Source organism: Aegilops tauschii, chromosome 7 (assembly GCF_002575655.3).
Source record: "Aegilops tauschii subsp. strangulata cultivar AL8/78 chromosome 7, Aet v6.0, whole genome shotgun sequence".
Taxonomy (NCBI): domain Eukaryota; kingdom Viridiplantae; phylum Streptophyta; class Magnoliopsida; order Poales; family Poaceae; genus Aegilops; species Aegilops tauschii.
The window spans coordinates 95,588,808-95,595,817 of NC_053041.3; positions in this window are offsets into that span (position 1 = coordinate 95,588,808).

Genomic DNA, 7,010 nt, shown 5'->3' on the forward strand with positions numbered 1-7,010 from the left:
TATCCAAATCGTGATGATGATTATGGTCCTTGTGTTTCTTGATTTTTTTTAGTACAAGATTTGGGAGTATTTCCGCTACATCACGAACGTTGGAACCTCGAATAAGCTTAACCTGCTACATGATGAGTCTGCTATTTGGTTGATGATCAACTTAACTAGCTACATGCTGATTGTTTAGCTAAACCATATTATCTCATCGCGAGTTATAGTTGATTCTTCAGTTAAACCAGCTAGATGGCGGTTAATTAAATCAATCTGCCACATGGCATGTCTATGGTTCAGTGACGGTAGATGCATGGAACTGATATCCAATTCCGTGGCAAATATTAGTTAGCTAGGAAACTACTTATGCCAATATGCATTGTTTGTTTTATTTGGTACTTGCAAGCTGCAGACTTTGCTCTATCAAAGGAGGCAGTATTTGATGGAAGGAAGTCAGGTCCCAAGGGCACCTTCGGGCAGATGTATCTTGACTACCTGTCCATCAAAAAGTTCACAAAGAAGAGCCATAAATCCACCAACAAGTCGGCCTGGCGACCACGCACTAGCACTGCCCTCCGACTGTGCGGCCTAATCCAACAAGTAAGCCGTACAGTAGCATATATGATCCTGTCAAAGTGATCTTTTGATTTGCTGTCTCATGTAATTGAAGAAAATGGAAAAAATGAAGTGTAGGCACTAGGCAGAGCTGTTTTATGCAATTCATGTTTCTCGTCACAATAGCATATATCTGTAGTGAGAGGATACCAAGATAGTACATCACAATGTTGCATCACTACAATATTTATGCCCCCGTTGCAATGCACGGGAAATTTCCTAGTCTAAGAAAAATCATTGAGAGAAATTGGCCAAATGAAATGAGCTCAAATTTGGTGGAACACAGTTATATAAGTAGGATCATGCTCTTGTAAATTTTCAGCAATTATAAAGCAATATAAAATATAGTTGTTTCACAATCTGAAAATATGACCAGAATCAAAGATTGGATGATGGGCTCACAAGGATTGTTGAATGAAGCTCAAATTTTGTGGAGAGGTATTTTTTGAGAATATTGAGGAAGCCTAGCTAATAGTTCCTTCACAAAGTTCTCTTCTGGTCAGGTACTTTGGAAATTAGCCGAGGAAGATTTACTAGGCAACTGAAGTTTAATTTTGGTGTTGGATCATGATATGGATAGTAAAGAGTGCCCAAAAAGTTTGGGAGCAATCAAGCAAGGATAAATAGCACTTCCTTCACAAAGTGCCATTCTGGACAGAATAGGAAAAGAATAATCTTAATTTTTTTGAACTAGGCAAGGAATGATTTTGAAATATCTGTGGAAGATATGCCCCAAAGGATTTATGAGAATTTTGTGAGAATTAATGGCAAGGCATAAATATTGGTTTCTTCACATCCTAGAGCAAAAAGGGTTATTCCTTTGATGGAAAAAGAATATTCCCAATAAATAAATATTGGGATAGCGGTAAGATGGAAATGACATGATCTTGATAGGGATTTGAGGATGACAATCCACTTGAGAGAGTGAGAAGAGATGATCTTCCCAGGTTTCCAGACCAGAGAGCCACAGAAAAGAAATTCCAAATAAAATCTCAAAGAAATTCAAAGAAAAAAGAAAGGGCCGAAAACCAGGGTGTTACAATTATCTTAATTATCGGGGTAACCCCGCAAGATGGATAGGGACTTCAGTAGGACAACTAATTCTTGATGCCGGACTCGAGCCGGTCAAGATGTAATTTGGACACATCCCCCACTCCGATACAAAGCTAGCACCTATTGATGGGTGACTTCCCGAGCACAAACTAATATCATTTTTTATCCCAATACCAATACATGGTTGTAAGCATTAAGACCATATCCCCGTACCTTTTTATTATAAGTGTTTGAATCACTATTTGCTTGCTGATCCAGTCAAAAGCTGGATTTGACACTTCAGCAAAAGCTTGCTAGAGACCATCGCTTCAAGGGAGTCTTCCTCTCGTGGGTTCGATACCCAAGGTCACCTCTGGGAAAATAGGTGTGGGATACCCTTACTTGTTCCAATACCGGATCAATAAAAGGAGATATCATCCTACAGAGACGGCGAGGGGATCAAGGGGGCAACCGGCGGCACAGAAAAGGGATCCGCCCATGTAGCTAGAGAGGCGACTGGCGGAGGCTGTTTTTCCATTGTGCTTTTATTGCCACCTAACTAGTAAGTAACCTATCCCCTCACATTCTCGGCACAGACGAACCTTAGCGCCGCAGCCCCCTCCTCCTTCGTCCCCGCCCCCTCACCGCCGTCAAGTGGTGCCACTAGGTCAAAGCCTAGGTGGTGGTTGGTGGTGGCAGGGCTTCTCCCTAGAAGTTGTGGCCTGGCAGCGCTCTCCTCCCTTCCGAGGCCTTGGACGGTGGGGATTCAACCGGTGCGACGCTCGTGTTGGGGAACGTAGTAATTTCAAAAAAATTCCTACGCACACGCAAGATCATGGTGATGCATAGCAACGAGAGGGGTGAGTGTGTCCACGTACCCTCGTAGACCAAAAGCGGAAGCGTTAGAACAACGCGGTTGATGTAGTCGTACGTCTTCACGATCCGACCTATCCAAGTACCGAACGCACGGCACCTCCGAGTTCAGCACACGTTCAGCTCGATGACGTCCCACGAACTCCGATCCAGTAGAGCTTCGAGGGAGAGTTCCATCAGCACGACGGCGTGATGACGGTGATGATGATGCTACCGACGCAGGGCTTCGCCTAAGCACCGCTATGATATGACCGAGGTGGATTATGGTAGAGGGGGGCACCGCAGACGGCTAAAAGATCAATGATCAATTGTTGTGTCTCTATGGGGTGCCCCCTGGCCACGTATATAAAAGAGTGGAGGAGGGGAGAGGGCCGGCCTAGCTATGGCACGCCCTGGAGGAGTCCTACTCCCACCGGGAGTAGGATCCCCCCTCCATGTATTAGGAGTAGCAGAGAAGGAAAGGGAAAAGAAAAGAGAAGGAAAGAGGGGGCGCCGCCCCTCCCCCTAGTCCAATTCAGACTAGGCCTTGGGGGCGCGCAGCCTCCCTTCTCTCTTTCCCCTAAAGCCCAATAAGGCCCATATACTCCCCGGTGAATTCCCGTAACTCTCCGGTACTCCGATAAATACCCGAACCACTCGGAACCTTTCCGATGTCCGAATATAGTCGTCCAATATATAGATCTTTATGTCTCGACCATTTTGAGACTCCTCGTCATGTCCCCGATCTCATCGGGGACTCCGAACTACCTTCGGTACATCAAAACACATAAACTCATAATACCGATCGTCACCGAACGTTAAGCGTGCGGACCCTACGGGTTCGAGAACTATGTAGACATGACTGAGACACGTTTTCGGTCAATAACCAATAGCGGAACCTGGATGCTCATATCGGCTCCCACATATTCTACGAAGATCCTAATCGGTCAAACCGCATAACAACATACGTTGTTCCCTTTGTCATCGGTATGTTACTTGCCCGAGATTTGATCGTCGGTATCTCAATACCTAGTTCAATCTCGTTACCGGCAAGTCTCTTTACTCGTTCCGTAATACATCATCCCGCAACTAACTCATTAGTCACATGGCTTGCAAGGCTTATAGTGATGTGCATTACCGAGAGGGCCCAGAGATACCTCTCCGACAATTGGAGTGACAAATCCTAATCTCGATCTATGCCAACTCAACAAGTACCATCGGAGACACCTGTAGAGCACCTTTATAATCACCCAGTTACGTTGTGACGTTTGGTAGCACACAAAGTGTTCCTACGGTATTCGGGAGTTGCATAATCTCATAGTCATAGGAACATGTATAAGTCATGAAGAAAGCAATAGCAACATACTAAACGATCAAGTGCTAAGCTAACGGAATGGGTCAAGTCAATCACATCATTCTCTAATGATGTGATCCCGTTAATCAAATGACAACTCATGTCTATGGCTAGGAAACTTAACCATCTTTGATTCAACGAGCTAGTCAAGTAGAGGCATACTAGTGACACTCTGTTTGTCTATGTATTCACACATGTATTAAGTTTCCGGTTAATACAATTCTAGCATGAATAATAAACATTTATCATGAAATTAGGAAATAAATAATAACTTTATTATTGCCTCTAGGGCATATTTCCTTCAGTCTCCCACTTGCACCAGAGTCAATAATCTAGTTCACATCGCCATGTGATTTAACACCAATAGTTCACATCATCATGTGATTAACACCCATAGTTCACATCACCATGTGATTAACACCCATAGTTCACATCGTCATGTGACCAATACCCAAAAGGTTTACTAGAGTCAATAATCTAGTTCACATCGCTATGTGATTAACACCCACAGAGTACTAAGGTGTGATCATGTTTTGTTTGTGAGTGAAGTTTAGTCAACGGGTCTGCTACATTCAGAGCCGTGTGTATTTTGCAAATATTCTATGTCTACAATGCTCTGCACGGAGCTACTCTAGCTAAATGCTCCCACTTCAATATGTATCCAGATCGAGACTCAAAGTCATCCAGATCGGTGTCAAAGATTGCATCGTCGTAATTCTTTACGATGAACTCTTTATCACCTCCATAACCGAGAAATATTTTCTTATTTCACTAAGGATAATTTTTGACCGCTGTCCAGTGATCTACTCCTAGATCACTATTGTACTCCCTTGTCAAACTTAGTGTAGGGTATACAATAGATCTGGTACACAGCATGGCATACTTTATAGAACCTATGGCTGTGGCATAGGGAATGACTTTCATTCTCTTTCTATTTTCTGCCGTGGTCGTGTTTTGAGTCTTACTCAACTTTTCACCTTGCAATACAGGCAATGACTCTTTCTTTGACTGTTCTATTTTGAACTACTTCAAAAAACTTGTCAAGGTATGTACTCATTGAAAAAATTATCAAGCGTCTTGATCTATATATATAGATCTTGATGCTCAATAAGTAAGCAGCTTCACCGAGGTCTTTCTTTGAAAAACTCCTTTCAAACACTCCTTTATGCTTTCCAGAAAATTCTACATCATTTCCGATCAACAATATGTTATTCACATATATTTATCAGAAATGATGTAGTGCTCCCACTCACTTTCTTGTAAATACAGGCTTCACTGCAAGTCTGTATAAAACTATATGCTTTGATCAACTCATCAAAGCGTATATTCCAACTCCGAGATGCTTGCACCAGTCCATAGATGGATCGCTGGAGCTTGCACATTTTGTTAGCACCTTTAGGATCGACAAAACCTTCTGGTTGTATCATATACAACTCTTCTTTAAGAAATCCATTAAGGAATGCAGTTTTGACATCCATTTGCCAGATTTCATAAAATGCGGCAACTGCTAACATGATTCGGACAGACTTTTAAGCATCGATACGAGTGAGAAAATCTCATCATAGTCAACACCTTGAACTTGTCAAAAACATTTTTGCGACAATTCGAGCTTTGTAGATAGTAACACTACTATCAGCGTCCATCTTCCTCTTGAAGATCCATTTATTTTCTATGGCTTGCCGATCATCGGGCAAGTCAACCAAAGTCCACACTTTGTTCTCATACATGGATCCCATCTCAGATTTCATGGCCTCAAGCCATTTCGTGGAATCTGGGCTCATCATCGCTTCCTCATAGTTCGTAGGTTCATCATGGTCAAGTAACATGACCTCCAGAACAGGATTACCGTACCACTCTAATCCGGATATTACTCTGGTTGACTTACGAGGTTCGGTAGTAACTTGATCTTTAGTTACATGATCATCATCATTAGCTTCCTCACTAATTGGTGTAGGAGTCACAGGAACAGATTTCTGTGATGAACTACTTTCCAATAAGAAAGCAGGTACAACTACCTCATCAAGTTCTACTTTCCTCCCACTCACTTCTTTCGAGAGAAAACTCCTTCTCTAGAAAGGATCCATTCTTAGCAACGAATGTCTTGCCTTCGGATCTGTGATAGAAGGTGTGCCCAACTGTCTCCTTGGGTATCCTATGAAGACACATTTCTCAGATTTGGGTTTGAGCTTATCAGGATGAAACTTTTTCACATAAGCATCGCAACCCCAAACTTTAAGAAACGACAGCTTAGGTTTCTTGCTAAACCACAGTTCATAAGGTGTCGTTTCAACGGATTTAGATGGTGCCCTATTTAATGTGAATGTAACTGTCTCTAATGCACAACCCCAAAATGATAGTGGTAAATCGGTAAGAGACATCATAGATCGCACCATATCTAATAAAGTACGGTTACGACGTTCGAACACACCATTACACTGTGGTGTTCCAGGTGGCGTGAGTAGTGAAACTATTTCACATTGTTTTAACTGAAGGCCAAACTCGTAACTCAAATATATTTCTTCTGCGATCATATCATAGAAACTTTTATTTTCTTGTTACGATGATTCTCCACTTTACTCTGAAATTCTTTAAACTTTTCAAATGTTTCAGACTTATGTTTCATCAAGTAGATATACCCATATCTGCTCAAATCATCTGTGAAGGTCAGAAAATAACGATACCTGCCGCGAGCCTCAACACTCATCGGACTGCATACATCAGTATGTATTATTTCCAACAAGTCTGTTGCTCGCTCCATTGTTCCGGAAAACGGCGTTTTAGTCATCTAACCCATGAGGCATGGTTCGCAAGTACCAAGTGATAAATAATCAAGTGATTTCAAAGTCCATCAGTATGGAGTTTCTTCATGCGCTATACACCAATATGACCTAAACGGCAGTGTCACAAATAAGTTGCACTATCATTATCAACTCTGCATCTTTTGGCTTCAATATTATGAATATGTGTATCACTACTATCGAGATTTAATAAAAATAGACCATTCTTCAAGGGTGCATGACCATAAAAGATATTACTCATATAAATAGAACACCCATTATTCTCTGATTTAAATGAATAACCGTCTCGCATAAACAAAATCCAGATATAATGTTCATGCTTAACGCTGGCACCAAATAACAATTATTCAGGTCTAAAACTAATCCCGAAGGTAGAT